Genomic DNA, 13,857 nt, shown 5'->3' on the forward strand with positions numbered 1-13,857 from the left:
CCTGCAGGTCAGCCTGAGTCTCGTCTAATTTCTGTTTGGTTTTTCATGTGTTGGCTTCAGTTGCAGGTAAAGCTCCACCATCCACAACAGCGGGCTGCCAGTCTGCCCCTGAAATGCTGGTCCTCAACCACTCATCATCCCAAACACCCAGCGCTGGGGACACGGCCACCACCATCACTACCTGCATGGCCACCATCACTACCGCCAGCACCATGGGAAACCCAGTGAAAAAGCAGAGGCCACGTTTGCGGAAGGAGACTGCCCTGGCCATGCAGCAGGTTGTGTGGAACTCATCAGGGAAGTTTCAAACGCCCTCCTGAGAGTGGCACATGCAGAAGATGCAGTGTCTGCGGCAGCAGCAGCAGCAGAGCCAGCAGCAGCTTCAGTCTTCCCAGGGAACAAGATATCAGAACAGATAGGCTGTGAAAGGTACCGAGCCTCCTTGCTCTGTTCTCCATGGCACCCGGTCCTTCTTTGCCACATGGACATGAGAAAAATCATTCTTGGTTTCTTTCTTTAGTTCCTGTGGTTGCCCACCCACTGTATCCTGGAGGCCTGACACGTATCATTTGGTATTATTTTTAAAAATTATTTTCCAGCTTTGTTTTGAAGTTTTCTTTTTTCCTGTTCATTTCATAAACGGTATGTACACATCTTCTTAGAACGGGGTGAAATGGATGTCTAGACAACAAAAATCTGTTGTCTTTATTGACTTTCTATTTCATACTCCACCCTTTCTCAAAAGTATTGTTAACCATAAGGTCTTTTTCTAATTCATATATGCATATATATATATATATATATATATATATACATATATATATGTATATATATATATATGACTTCATACAGGTTAGGTTTGTTTTTTGTTTTTTGTTTTTGTTTTTTTTCTATTTGAAAACATCAAAATGGTAAATTGCTTGCCTTTTCCTTCCCCCACCTTTCAGCACCTTCCCCCACCTTTTTGGAGGTCAATCCATGTCAGTGCATATAGCACTGGTATACAATATCCCACAATTTATTTAATAAAGTATTCACCTACAGATAGACATTTAGGTTGCTTCCAGTTTTTACCAGTTGTAACCAGCCCTGCAACGAATACCTTTGTGTAAGTTTCCTTGTGCATGACCGTGACCCACTAGGCATAATTTTTGAAAGAGTACAGTATGAGAAGTGGATGGTAAAGGATACCTTAATAACTAGGGATTAGCACCCACCAGCCAATGCAAGAAGAGCAAGCATCAAACCATTGCCAAAGAGCAGAATGACAGCTCCCAGCAGGGGTCTCTTTCTGGGCTGATGTAAGCCAAACAAAGTGCTGATCTGATGGGGACCAGTTTGTCTGGCTCTCATGAGGATTGATACTGGTCTTGTTTCATGGGGAAACCTGCACTGAGATTCTTCATTACTGGGCTCTTGGATTGAAACTCTCACATACTGAGTGCACCATGAGGAGGAGAACTGGTAACAGTTGCAGCAGGTTGTGAAGTGAAAGATTAGCCAGATATGGAACTGGCCCCCAGTGAAACTCTTCAAAGATTGGGGTGGAGGAAGAGCACAGGATTGAACACAGAGTATGGGAGTACAGCCGGATTGATCCTACTGTCTGAAGTGTTGCTGTGGCAGAACCACGTCTGGGATCTTTCAGGCTGGAATGGGGAGTTCCAGGCTGCTGAATCAGGGGAACTTGGGAGCTGGCAAAAAGGAGCTCATTGTTGGTATTGTTCATAATTCCCAGATTGTCATGTTAAAGATAACCAAAACGGGCCAGAACTAGTTCAAGTAGTTAGGATAGATTTTAATCTGCTATTTACTATTGCAAAAGGGCAAAACATCCAGCGTGAACTGAAGTCAATTTCAATGTGTACACAGGGGACTGGGGATTTAAAAGGGGATTAAGGAATACGGAGGGGAAATCATGGGAATTCTACAGAGTCAGAAAACGACAATTTTACACAAAGTGGGAAGGGGGTGTTGGGTTCATGTGAAATATGTGAGGTTGCTAACTCAGTTCCTCTTAAAGGTAGGCTTCTGCCCTCTCATAGAGACAGGGCAAAGGGCCCTATCCTTAGGTATTGACTGGAGCAAATAGGCAATTCTATTGGCAGCCTTGAGTTTTCTTAGGTGGGACTTTAAAGGGGTGTGGGTCATCCTAGGGATGCAGCCTTGAGCTGCTGGAAACTATTAAGTCCTTAAAGACCTACATGGAGGCCTTGCTGAGAAAGGGCTCCTTGGAACTATGCTCAAGTTTGGTCAATGGGAAAATCATTGTCTCTTGAAAGCAGGGAAACTTGAGAGTGTGGATTGGCCCTGGCTCCCACCACAGCTTCGAACTGGGACAGCCTTCCTCAGGCAGTGGGGTGACCAAGAACCATTTGCTTTCACAGCTGTCCAGCAGAAAGGGATCACACAGAACCCATCCAACTCCACCATTACCCTGGTGACCAGCACCTAGTCGTGGCCCCTCGTCACCAGCTCAGGGTCCACGAGTACCCTTGCATCTTCATTCAGTCCTGCCCATTACCACCGCTTCCTCTGATGTGGCTGCAGACACTACCAAATACACTAGCCAGGTGTCAGTGGCAGAACAGTGGAGGGCCAGCCTTGGATCTTTCCAGGAACTAAAGGGGACCAGGAAGTGGTGGAGTCCCTCCCTGACTCGCCTGTTCTCATGGCATGGTCCTTGTTAGGGATGTGGCAGGCAGCCTTGCCTGCTCTGTGTTCACTTGTGGGAAAACTCTCCATTTAGGTTCTGTCTTCTGTCTTTTAAAATTTATTTTATTGAAGTATAAGTGATAGATAATATATTAATTTCTGCTGTAAAAGAAAATGATTCAGTTATATACACATACACTTTTTCATATTCCTTTCCATTATGGTATATCACAGGATATTGATTGTAGTTCCCTGTGCTATTAAAGAGGGGCTTGCTGTTTATTCTCTGTATAATAATTGACATCTGATAGTCTCAGATTCCCAATGTGTCCCATTTGCCCACACCCAAGCCCTCCTCCCTACTTGTCTCTTAATTTGCCAAGTGCTATTTTGCTCACCGTTGAGTCCAGGCAAGTAAAGTTGCAGATCTCCTTGCTGTCAGATGAGCGTGCTCTGGAGTGATATGCAGGTTCATATCATAGAGCCGGGTGACTCAAAATCCCCATCAGAATTGCAGGTCTCTGGGGAGTCCCTTCTGATCCATGCAGGGACCTAGAACAGTAATTGCTACATAGTTGTAGGATGAAAGCAGGTTGCTGCCTCATGTCTCCTTGGGCTTCTCATCAGTAACTTTTAAAAAAATGTGTACAATTTTTAAACTCTTTTTTGAGTTTGTTGTAATATTGCTTTATTTCTGTTCTTTGAAAATGTTTTGGGTTTTTGACTACAAGGCATGTGGAATCTTATCTCCCTGGCTAGGGAATCAAAGCTGTACCCCCCACATTGGAAAGCAAGGTCTCAGAGACTGGACTTCCAGGGACATCCTCACACCCATTTTATAGATGAGCACACTGAGATCTGGCCAGGTAAAACAGCTTGTCCAGGGTCACATAACCTGTGGATGTCTAATTGGCATTTGAATGGTAGCAGCCTGGATCTAGAATACCCTCTTGACCTGGCTTTAGCTCACTTGTGAATTCACACCAGGCCTGCTGACCAGCTCTTGGGTGTACACAGACTGATTGTTCTTACATGCGGCTTTTTAAACCAACCCCGCTGAAGAGTCAGTGTGGCTAAAGAAATAAAATCCAAGCCTTTGGCTTATGTCTCTTATTTAGTATATCTATCCTCTCATTTTGAATAAAAGAAGAATTTTTATCAAGTTTCTGAGTTTCAGAACAGGAAGGGTTCAACTATTAGGTGCGGTCACATCCTCAAGTGTTTTAGAATTGCCTCTGGGTCAGCTGGTGACTCCATGTACTCAGGGATCCACACAGCTGACACCGAGTTCCTGGTTACCTCAGTTACAGAGGTGCTCACCTTGGTTCCAAAGTGCAAGCCATGGGCAGCAGTGGGATTTGGGGGGAGGGGTGGGGGAGGGGCGTGCTTACCCCAGCCTCACAGATGTGCACCTTTTGCAGAGTCCATCCCTAAAGTTGTGCCTTAGGCTTGAGCAGTGTCAGGAATGCAGCCATGCTCTGAGCAAGAAGCAAAGCACTTTTCTCGGTTTGCTGTCTGGGCCCCCCACCGCAGCCCCATCCAAACCACCCTACGGTGTGAGCTCTCCACCCACCCTCCCTGGCCTGAGGCTTAGAGCAGACTCCTGAGTGGCTAAGGTTGTGCACATGGGGATTCACTTCCCACAGGAACAGAGCATCTCCCAGACACACACACACACGCAAACAGATGACACAAGTACACACATGTGCACATATGCATGTGATGCACAGAGACACAAATGCAAACAGGTGTTTCAGCGACTGAAGACCCAGTGGTTCACCTGAAATACATAGATGTCTTTATTTCGCACAGGAAAATGTTCATTCTGATTTCTGATGTGAAATATAGAGAAGTCCAACTTTCATGAAGAAGAATAATGCCTAGATTTTGATACAGGCAATATAGAGAACTCCACATATCACAGTGGGAAGTCCTTGTTTTATACGTGAGAAATATGGAGTTAAGTATTTCACAAAGAAACAGTTGTGTCCAGAATTTCATTCATGAAAAAGAGATAATTCCAATTCCATATTGGTTCCCCAGATCTTAATTACATACTTCATGTCAGTAAAATAGCATTGAGATTTTCATATAGGAAATGAATACAATTTCAGAATTCAGGCAGGGAAGTGATTGCTCAAATTTCATATCTGAAATACATAGGAGTCCCCATCATGTAGCAAGACGTGTGCACAGATATCCCTATGTGAAACAGACATGAGTCCATATATGATAAAGGAAATTATACCAGTAGTTTTTCAAACATGAAATACAGGTTTCCAGTTTTAGGTAGAAACTCTGCACCCATATTCTCACATGGGAAATAGAGAAAAATCATCTTTCAGGTTTTCATCTGCACAAAGCAGTGCATGTAAAGCAAGTGCTCTGGAACAACCCAGAAGAATAGCATAGGAAGGGATATGGGAGTGGTTCCAGGATGGGTGGAACCGCTATATACTTTTGGCTTATTAATGTTGATGCATGGCAGAAGCCATTACAATATTGTATAGGAATTAACTCCCAGTTAAAACAAAACAAAACAAAACAAAACTAAGTTTTGAGAAAAGTGAAAGAACGACGGGATTCGACTTTGCTCCGTGGTGACCTAAATCGGAAGGAAATCCAAAACTGATGGGATGTATGTACACTTAAAATTGATTCACTTTGACATACATACAGCAGAATCTAAAGCAACACTGTAATATGATTATAGTCCAAAAATAATTGTTGGAAATACATTACATGTCAACTATAATTCCAGCAGTGAATAAATAAATTTTAGCCCTGTTTGCAATAGATGTCCTTGGGGACATTATGTTAAGTTAAATACTTCAGTTAGAGGAAGATGAAAGTTTTTACATCACATGACATTGTTAAGTTGAAATCCCTATGTTATAGACACAAGTAGAATTTGGTCATCATGGTAGTGGAAATGGCCCATGATGGCCCAAGTTACCAACTTTGACTCACAGGTTCAGTAAGCTCACCAAGGAAGGTATTGTAATAGAGGCAGGATGAAAAATGGAGCTGCAGGCCTCAGCCCAAGACCATTAGGGAAGTTAGAAAACTCAACACCACCAACAGAAAGCCTCCCAGCAGAATGTACGGAAAGATACATTACAGCCTTCCCACAGAGCCCTCTAGGCCTTTAGGCCTTGGGCTGGGTAATAAACTGTGGAGCTTGGGCAACCTTGGGGACAGGCTGTGTCTTACAGAGTCCCGGATCCCTTGCTGAAGCCACTCACTGACCTGGCCCAGGTTTCAAAGCAATGGCCAATGTGTCCCATCCCCACCTCCATGTCCAAACAGTTGCGGCAGTCTCCATGGGTCACAGTGTACAGGATCCAGCTCCCCATTTGGGTAGACTGAGGAGGCTGAGAGCCAGCTTCATGCTGGGTACCTGGCTCCCTCATTGAAGGTGGCTGGGCAGGGTATGGGGGACCTGGCAAGAGAAGGGCACAGAAAACTGAGAACTGCCTCTTCCAGCTGGGACTGGGCACTTCTGGAAGTAACAAGCCTGGGTGATCAATGAATGCTCCCAGACAGGACAATCAGGCTACACAGGGACCCCCTCCTCACAACCAGGACCTTGGAGGGTGACAGTCAATCTTGGGAATCTCCTTTCAGGGAATAGGGAATAATATTTGTTTCGCTTAAGGATTGCTGCTACTGCTAAGTCACGTCAGTCATGTCCGACTCTGTGCGACCCCTTAGATGGCAGCCCACCAGGCTCCCAGGGATTCTCCAGGTAAGAACACTGTACTGGGTTGCCATTTCCTCCTCCAGAGGGTTACAGGAACACAGTTGGCTGACCACCACCTTACCTCCAGAAAACAATATCTGACAGCAACAAGTTTGCAACAGCTAATCACAACCCCTCCCTCACATTTCCTATATATGGCTTTGCTGAAAGCTTTGGAGGAGTTTGTGATTCCCGCACCCCCGCACCCCCCCCCCCGCCACACCATTGGCTTAGGCTTGCATTCTTTTTTAATACAAGCATTTAAAATTATAAGCACTTATAGACATGCATCTCACGAATTCTGGCCATCTGTATGTTTACTATCACTCTGTTAAAATATTTTCTAATCTTTCTATTTTTTACTTCTTCTTAAAATTTTTTATTTTAATTGGAGGTTAATTACTTTACATTATTGTGGTGATTTTTGCCATAGGATCACATGAATCAGCCGTGGGTGTACATGCGTTCCCCATCCTGACCCTCCCTCCCACCTCCCTCCCCATTTCATCCCTCAGGGTCATCCCCGTGCACCAGCCCTGAGCACCGTGTCTCATGCATGGAACCTGGACTGGCAATCTGTTTCATATACAATAATATACATCTTTCAATGCTATTCTCTTAAAGCATCTCACCCTTGCCTTCTCCCACAGAGTCCCACCCAAAGTCTGTTTGTTACATCTGCTTCTCTTTCGCTGTCTCGCATATAGGGTCATTGTTACTATCTTTCTAAATTCCATATATATGCGTTAATTTTTCTTTCTAACATACTTTGCTTGGCATAATAAGCTCCAGTTTCATCCTCCTCATTAGAACTTATTCAAATGCATTCTTTTCAATAGATGAGTAATATTCCACGGTCTATATGTACCACAACTTTCATGTCCATTCACCAGCCGATGGACATCTAGGTTGCCTCCATGTCCTATCTATTGTAAACACAGCTGGGATGAACACTGGGGAACCCATGTCTTGTAATTCTGGTTTCCTCGGTGTGTATGCCCAGCAGAGGGGTTGCTGGATCATATGGCAATTCTATTTCCAGATTTTTAAGGAATCTTTATGTTGTTCCCTGCCGGGGTCCAGCCCCAGTGGATCCAGTGAATTTGAAGCGGGGACGGAGTCGGCATCTGGGAAAGGACTATTTAATTAGAAATATAGAGAGATTAGGAAAGAATATTGTAGTGGGAAATTTAGAGGAGGAAAGAGGCTGTATTCCTTGGTTTACATAAAGCCCCAAGACAAGGGACTTGAACGGTCTACATAGAGCCACAGGCACCCGCTTGAATAGCGGAGGGTGCCGTACCTTGTGCTTCCTCTCACGTGGGTCTTAGAAAGCCGGGCAAATTTATAGACATGGCTAGCCTCTATGCTCCAGATGGGAATCAGCCAGAAAATAGGGTAAGAAAGAAAAGAAGACATGGGGGAACCAGTCTTTCCAGGAACTGGCCTATCCTTTATTGTCCAGAAAACTTTTTATACTTTTGGATGTACATAGAGATCAATAGATAATGCAAAGCTATGCAGCATCAGCAGCCCTGACTCTTCTTGAGACCAGGCTTTCTCTCTGCATACCTATCTGTATGCACAAGTCTTAGGTGATTTACATAATCTTCTGGCCAGGAGGCCTTTAGCATTTTATGGCCCTTTTCTGATAAGGGTCCGTCAACCAGAAAACTTATTTGCCTTAAAAGGGTTGTTCTTCCCAAAGTCTTGTGCCACTCTCAGAAAGCACTAATTAAGGTTACATTCTTACATAGCAAGGACACAACAATTTATAACAAGGAAAGAGGAGTACAGTGATTTATAATAAAGAGAAAGTTCACTAACTCAAAAGTCTAGTGTTGCTAACATCAAAACTACTATATTCCTTTTTCTATATCCCAATTACATTGATTAATATCCTCCAGGTAGCTAAAAGATAAAGAATATGGAGGCCTGGAAGCAATCATTGACTCAACAGTGAAACCCATCATCAATATCATTTTTAGCTCTTTAGAAAAGACTCTATATCTTTAAGATGTTTTAAGCTTCGTGCCTCTCGCAGTTGGGGGGCTGTAAAAAATCACAAGTTATAAAAGTCTCTAACTGTCATGCAATTTAGAGAGCCATCAGAGGGATTTGAGCTGAGACACTCCTTTCATATGCAGGAGACCAGTTGAAGCTCTAACTTAACTTTTTCCAGAGAAAGGTGGTCAGGGATAGCCCCCTGTAATGTCAGAAGAGTATAGTATAACAGAGAGTAAACAGACAGATTTTGTTTCAGGGTAGCTGCTCAGGAAGAGAACCCCGTGAGACCTGACTCGCCTTGCCCTGTCAGGTCTCTCCGCATGACCTTGTCATGGGTGGGAACTCCCGTGCTGGCACCCACTATTGACTGTACTAGTTTGAATTCACACTGAGAGGGTTCCTTTTTCTCCACACCTTTTCCAGCACTTATTGTTTGTAGACAATAAATAGATGGTACCTCATTGTAATAATAAATAGATGTTTGGTAATACAAAATAAATATATGTTTGTGACAATAAATAGATGGTTCCTCATTGTGGTTTTGATTTGCATTTCTCTGATAATGAGTGATATTCATTACCTTTTCATGTGTTTGTTAGCCATCTCTATGTTTTTGCAGAAATGTCTGTTTAGTTTTGGGCCGATTTTTTGCTTGGGTCGCTTACTTTTCTGGAGCTGAGCTGCAGGTGTTTGCTTGTATATTTTTGAGACTAATTCTTTGTCTGTTGTTTCATTTGCTATTATTTTTCTCCTAATCTGAATGCTGTCTTTTCACTTTGCTTATAGTTTCCTTTGTTGTCCAAAAGCTTTTAATATTAATTAGATTCCCCACCCCCTTTTTTTAAGTTTTCCTTTATTCCCATTATTCTGGGAAGTGGGTCATAAAGGATCCTTCTGTGACTGACATCAGAGAATGTTTTGCCTATGTTTTCATATAGGAGTGTTACAATTTGTGGTCTTACATTTACAGCTTCGATCCATTTGAGTTTATTTTTTGTGCATGGTGTTGGAAAGTGTTCTAGTTTCATTCTTTTATGAGTGGTTGACCAATTTTCCCAGCATCAATTTTTGAAGACATGGTCTTCCCTCCATTGTACATTTTTGCCTCCTTTGTCAAAAATAAGGTGTCCATAGCTGCGTGGATTTCTCTCTGGGCTTTCTATTTTGTTCCATAGATCTATATTTTTGTCTTTGTGCCATTACTGTACTGTCTTGATGACCGTTGCTTTGTAGTATAGCCTGAAATCCGGCAGGCTGATTCCTGCAATTCCATCCTTCCTTTTCAAGATTGCTCTGGCTATTGGAGATTTTCTGGATTTCCATACAAATTGTGAAATTATTGGTTCTAGTTCTCTGAAAAATACCCTTGATATCTTAATAGGGATTGCATTCAAGCTATAGATTGCTGTGGGTAGTATATTCATTTTCACTATAGTAGTCCTTCCATTCCATGAACACTATTTCTCCATCTATTTTTGTCATTCATCAGTGTTTTATAGTTTTCTATATGTAGGTCTTTTGTTTCTGTAGGTAGATTGTGGTTTTTAAAGGCATAAGCCACCTTGCATGGCTCTGCAGCAAAGCATATCTCTGCTTTAACTCCAGTGTTTCAATATTGCTTGGCCTAAAGGTGTTGGTTGCATGGGTATTTTGTTACAGTAGCAAGTTGTCTTTCAAGTCTATGGATGGTAACAGACTCTCTGAGAGAATGACTCTGTTCAAAACCACATACACTCAGAAAAGTATGAGCAGTTTTTCCTTCTGTATAAAGCAAATTAGCAGAGACTGATAGCTCCCCCAATTACCAGGTGAATTTAGGACCAAGTGTGACAAAGGTTGTCATCCGGTCTTACTCAAGGGCTACTTATTATTTTGAAAATTTAGTAATGAGCTGATTTTCTAGGATGCATATACACAGTATATCTTTTGTCTTGTCAGTCTTTTAGTAGTTTGCTTATTGAGTGTGCATCAAATTATATTTTAACACTTACTCCAAGATAGAAATGCTTTCCTTCCATTATGTCTTTGAGGAGAGGAATTCTAGATTGGTTATAAATTCTGAATTTTGTCTTCGCCTGTATTACCCCTGGACGATCCTTTTTTCTAACCAGATGTTTTCTGCGTTGTGGAGACATACTTCATAGGGTGAACAGAGAGAGAAAGATACAGCAGTACCAAGTGGAAAGAATAAACTCAATATTGTGGAATAAATTGTATTCTCTCAGAATGTATATCTTGAGGCTCTAACAGTCTGTACTTTACGTATAGTCAGACTGCATAAATCATAATTTATTTCTGACTCCTTTTGGAAATAGGGTCTCAATATAGGCAGCTGGGTTAATATGGCTGGCATTTTATAAGAGCAGGAGATCAGTCACAATCAACACAGAGACATTATTATGTGAAGACAAATGCAAAAAATGGCCAGTCAGAATCCAAAAGAGACGTCAGAAAAAGACAAATCTGCTGACCCTCTGATTACTGAATTGATCCCCAGGATTTGGAGAAGACATTTACTGAAGCTACCTGGATGGGCCACTTTGTTATGGCAACACTAGCAAACCGGTACATGCACTTTCTCTGGAAAATAAGCTGTCAGTTCCAAAACAGGCATCCTTTTCTTACTTTTTAAAAAAATTTCTTTATTTTAATCAGAGGTTAATTAATTTACAATATTCTATTGGCTTTGTCATACATATATTTTTAGGGAATGGAAAATGCTAAAGAGCTTTTCCCATCAACTGATAATCCTCACAGATACCTCATGCTCCCTAAGAGCTTTCACTGTCTTTTTAGAGATCCAGCTGGCCTAGAACTTACTCCTATTTCATGGGTGAAGTTGACCTAGGAAATATTAGAATAAGCATAATTCACAGGCAGTGGTAGAAGAAAATAAACACATCAGGAAGTCAGTCTGATCTCGTTAAAAAGATACAGTCCTGTCCTTTTATCCTTCCCATACATCTATTTTTAAATCTGAGGAGGCAAATGGTAGTGACCAAGGCATTGGCTGCCCATTGCTGTAATGAAATCACAAAGTTGTGATGACATGGTCACCATGACATCATGGTAAGGAGGGAGGTCTAGGCCTCCCTAAACCTCCCCTCACCAAGACTCTAGGGTGCAGTAGCCATGAGGCAGCCTAGAGGGTCACAAGGCCTCTCACACCATTGGAGCCACCTGGGCCTGCCCCCCACACAGTTGGCCAGGTGGGCGTGTTGGTGTCACCTTGTCCACAGCAGAGTTTGTTGTCTATGGCCGCCATGCCTCTCTCCAGTTCTCTGGATTCCTGAGACCCCAAAGAGGCCACCATTCTAGCTTCCTAACTACATATCTGAAAGAAAAAATAAACCAGGAATACAATCCACTCCAGACTGAAGGGCCCCAACCCATGGAGAGGTACATGGTCCTCAACCCCAACAAGGGCCACTATGAGCAGCAAAACCACAGGTCCAGGCAAGCTCACCATTAACACCTTCACCCATGCCAGGGGAACATCCCCAGGATTGATAAAGAGTATAGAGTTCAAGTCCTCTACCAGCTCAAGAAACTGTGCTAGCAAGACCTCTGCACCATCCACGTTAGCCACGTCTGGAAGAGCCTCTACTGCAGCACATCGGGACCAAGGCATGCTCAAGTAAGAACACTGGAGGTAACAGTAAGGTACAGTAGGCCTTGGAGAAGATGAACACCCAATGTGAAGCCATATAGAAGCCTTTAATGCCAGTGTTGGAGAGAAAATGCTCATCTTCCAGATGATCAGATCAATAGGATTCAAATCACTAACAACACTCAGCTTAGCTAAAAGGAAGTGCAGGTTCCCCCTATGGAACTTAATTAATCTCAGTGCAGGCCTGCCTTCAGCCTCTCATTTCCATTCCTCAAATGTTGCCAGATAGTCAGCAGGCAGCTCAAAATATGGACAATGGATGGGCACTCATGGAATTCAGTGAAGACTCTAAGAACAGAGACTCTTTACCAGGCCAGGGACAGAAAATGCTACAGGTAGGTGATATGCTGGAGGAAGTTGGAAAGGAGAGTGAACGGGAGATTTCTGAGCTACAATCTGACTTCCTGAGGTGGTGGGAGCTGCTTCAGACATGTCTGGAGGGCTTGGGGGCTTATTGCCAAACTTAATAAAAAGAAATATGGCCACTGCCCTCCGAGCTTTTATGGTGTTAGTGCCTCAGCATACCAGACTCGATGGACGTGACCTTTAGTGAACTCCAGGAGTTGGTGATGGACAGGGAGGCCTGGCGTGCTGTGAGTCATGGGCTCGCAAAGAGTCGGACACAACTGAGCGACTGAACTGAACTGAACTGATGCCAGACTAAGTGCAGTATCACCAGTTAGAAATTCAGGACATATTTCTGTTTGCCTTTCTATTCAGCATGAAGTGATGGGACTGGATGCCATGAGCTTAGTTTTTGAAGGTTGAGTTCTAAGCCAGCTTTTTCACTGTCCACTTTCACTTTCATCAGTACAGACTCTTCAGTTCCTCCTCGATTTCTGACAAAGGGCCGTGTCATCTGCATATCTGAGGTTGTCATATGAACATCTGAAATATGCAGGTATTTCTGGGGTTGTTGGAACTTCCTGGAGATTTGCGGTATCAGACTTGTTCCAACACCTTGAATACTTCATAGAGCTGGGGGCAGGACTCAGCTATACTGGACGGTTCTCATAAGCATTATTCAGTTCAGTTGAGTCACTCAGTCATGACTGACTCTTTGTGACCTCATGGACTACAGCACACCAAGCTTCCCTGTTCCTCACCAGATCCCCCTAGCTTTCTCAGCCTTGTGTACATTGAGTCAGTGATGCCATCCAACATCCTGTGTCATCCCCTTGTCTTCCTGCCTTCAGTCTTTTTCAGGTTTAGAATCTTTTCCAGTCCATCAGTTCTTCGCATCAAGTAGCCACACTGTTGGAGCTTCAGCACCAGTCCTTCCAATGAATATTCAGGACTGATTTTCTTTAGGATTGACTGGCTGATCTTCTGGAAATTCAGAGACTCTCAAAAGTCTTTTCCAACACCACTATTCAAAAGCATCAACCCATTTTTTGGCTTTCAGCTTTCTTTAGGTCCAGTTCTCACATCCATCCATGACTACGGGAAACGCCATAGCTTTGACTGGATGGACCTTTGTCAGTAGATTAATATCTCTGCTTTTTAATGTGTTCCCTCGGTTTGTCATAGCTTTTCTTCCAAGGAGCAAATGTCCTTGAATTCCATGGCTTCATTCAGCATCTGGAGTGATTTTGTAGTTGAGGAAAGTAAAGTCTGTCAGTGTTTCCACTGTGTTCCTTTCTATTCAGCATGAAGTGATGGGACCGGATGCCATGAGCTTCGTTTTTTGAATGTTGAGTTCTAAGCCAGATTTTTCATTATCCACTTTGACTTTCATCAGTACAGACTCTTCAGTTTCTCCTCACTTTCTGACAAATGATGG

General features: G+C 43.0%; 1 pseudogene; it reads left to right on the forward strand.

Moving 5' to 3' along the window:
• Positions 1-13,857, forward strand: part of LOC132658891 (MYND-type zinc finger-containing chromatin reader ZMYND8-like) — a 71,312-nt pseudogene that overhangs the window by 38,452 nt on the left and 19,003 nt on the right.

This window comes from Ovis aries, chromosome Y (assembly GCF_016772045.2).
Source record: "Ovis aries strain OAR_USU_Benz2616 breed Rambouillet chromosome Y, ARS-UI_Ramb_v3.0, whole genome shotgun sequence".
Lineage (NCBI taxonomy): Eukaryota > Metazoa > Chordata > Mammalia > Artiodactyla > Bovidae > Ovis > Ovis aries.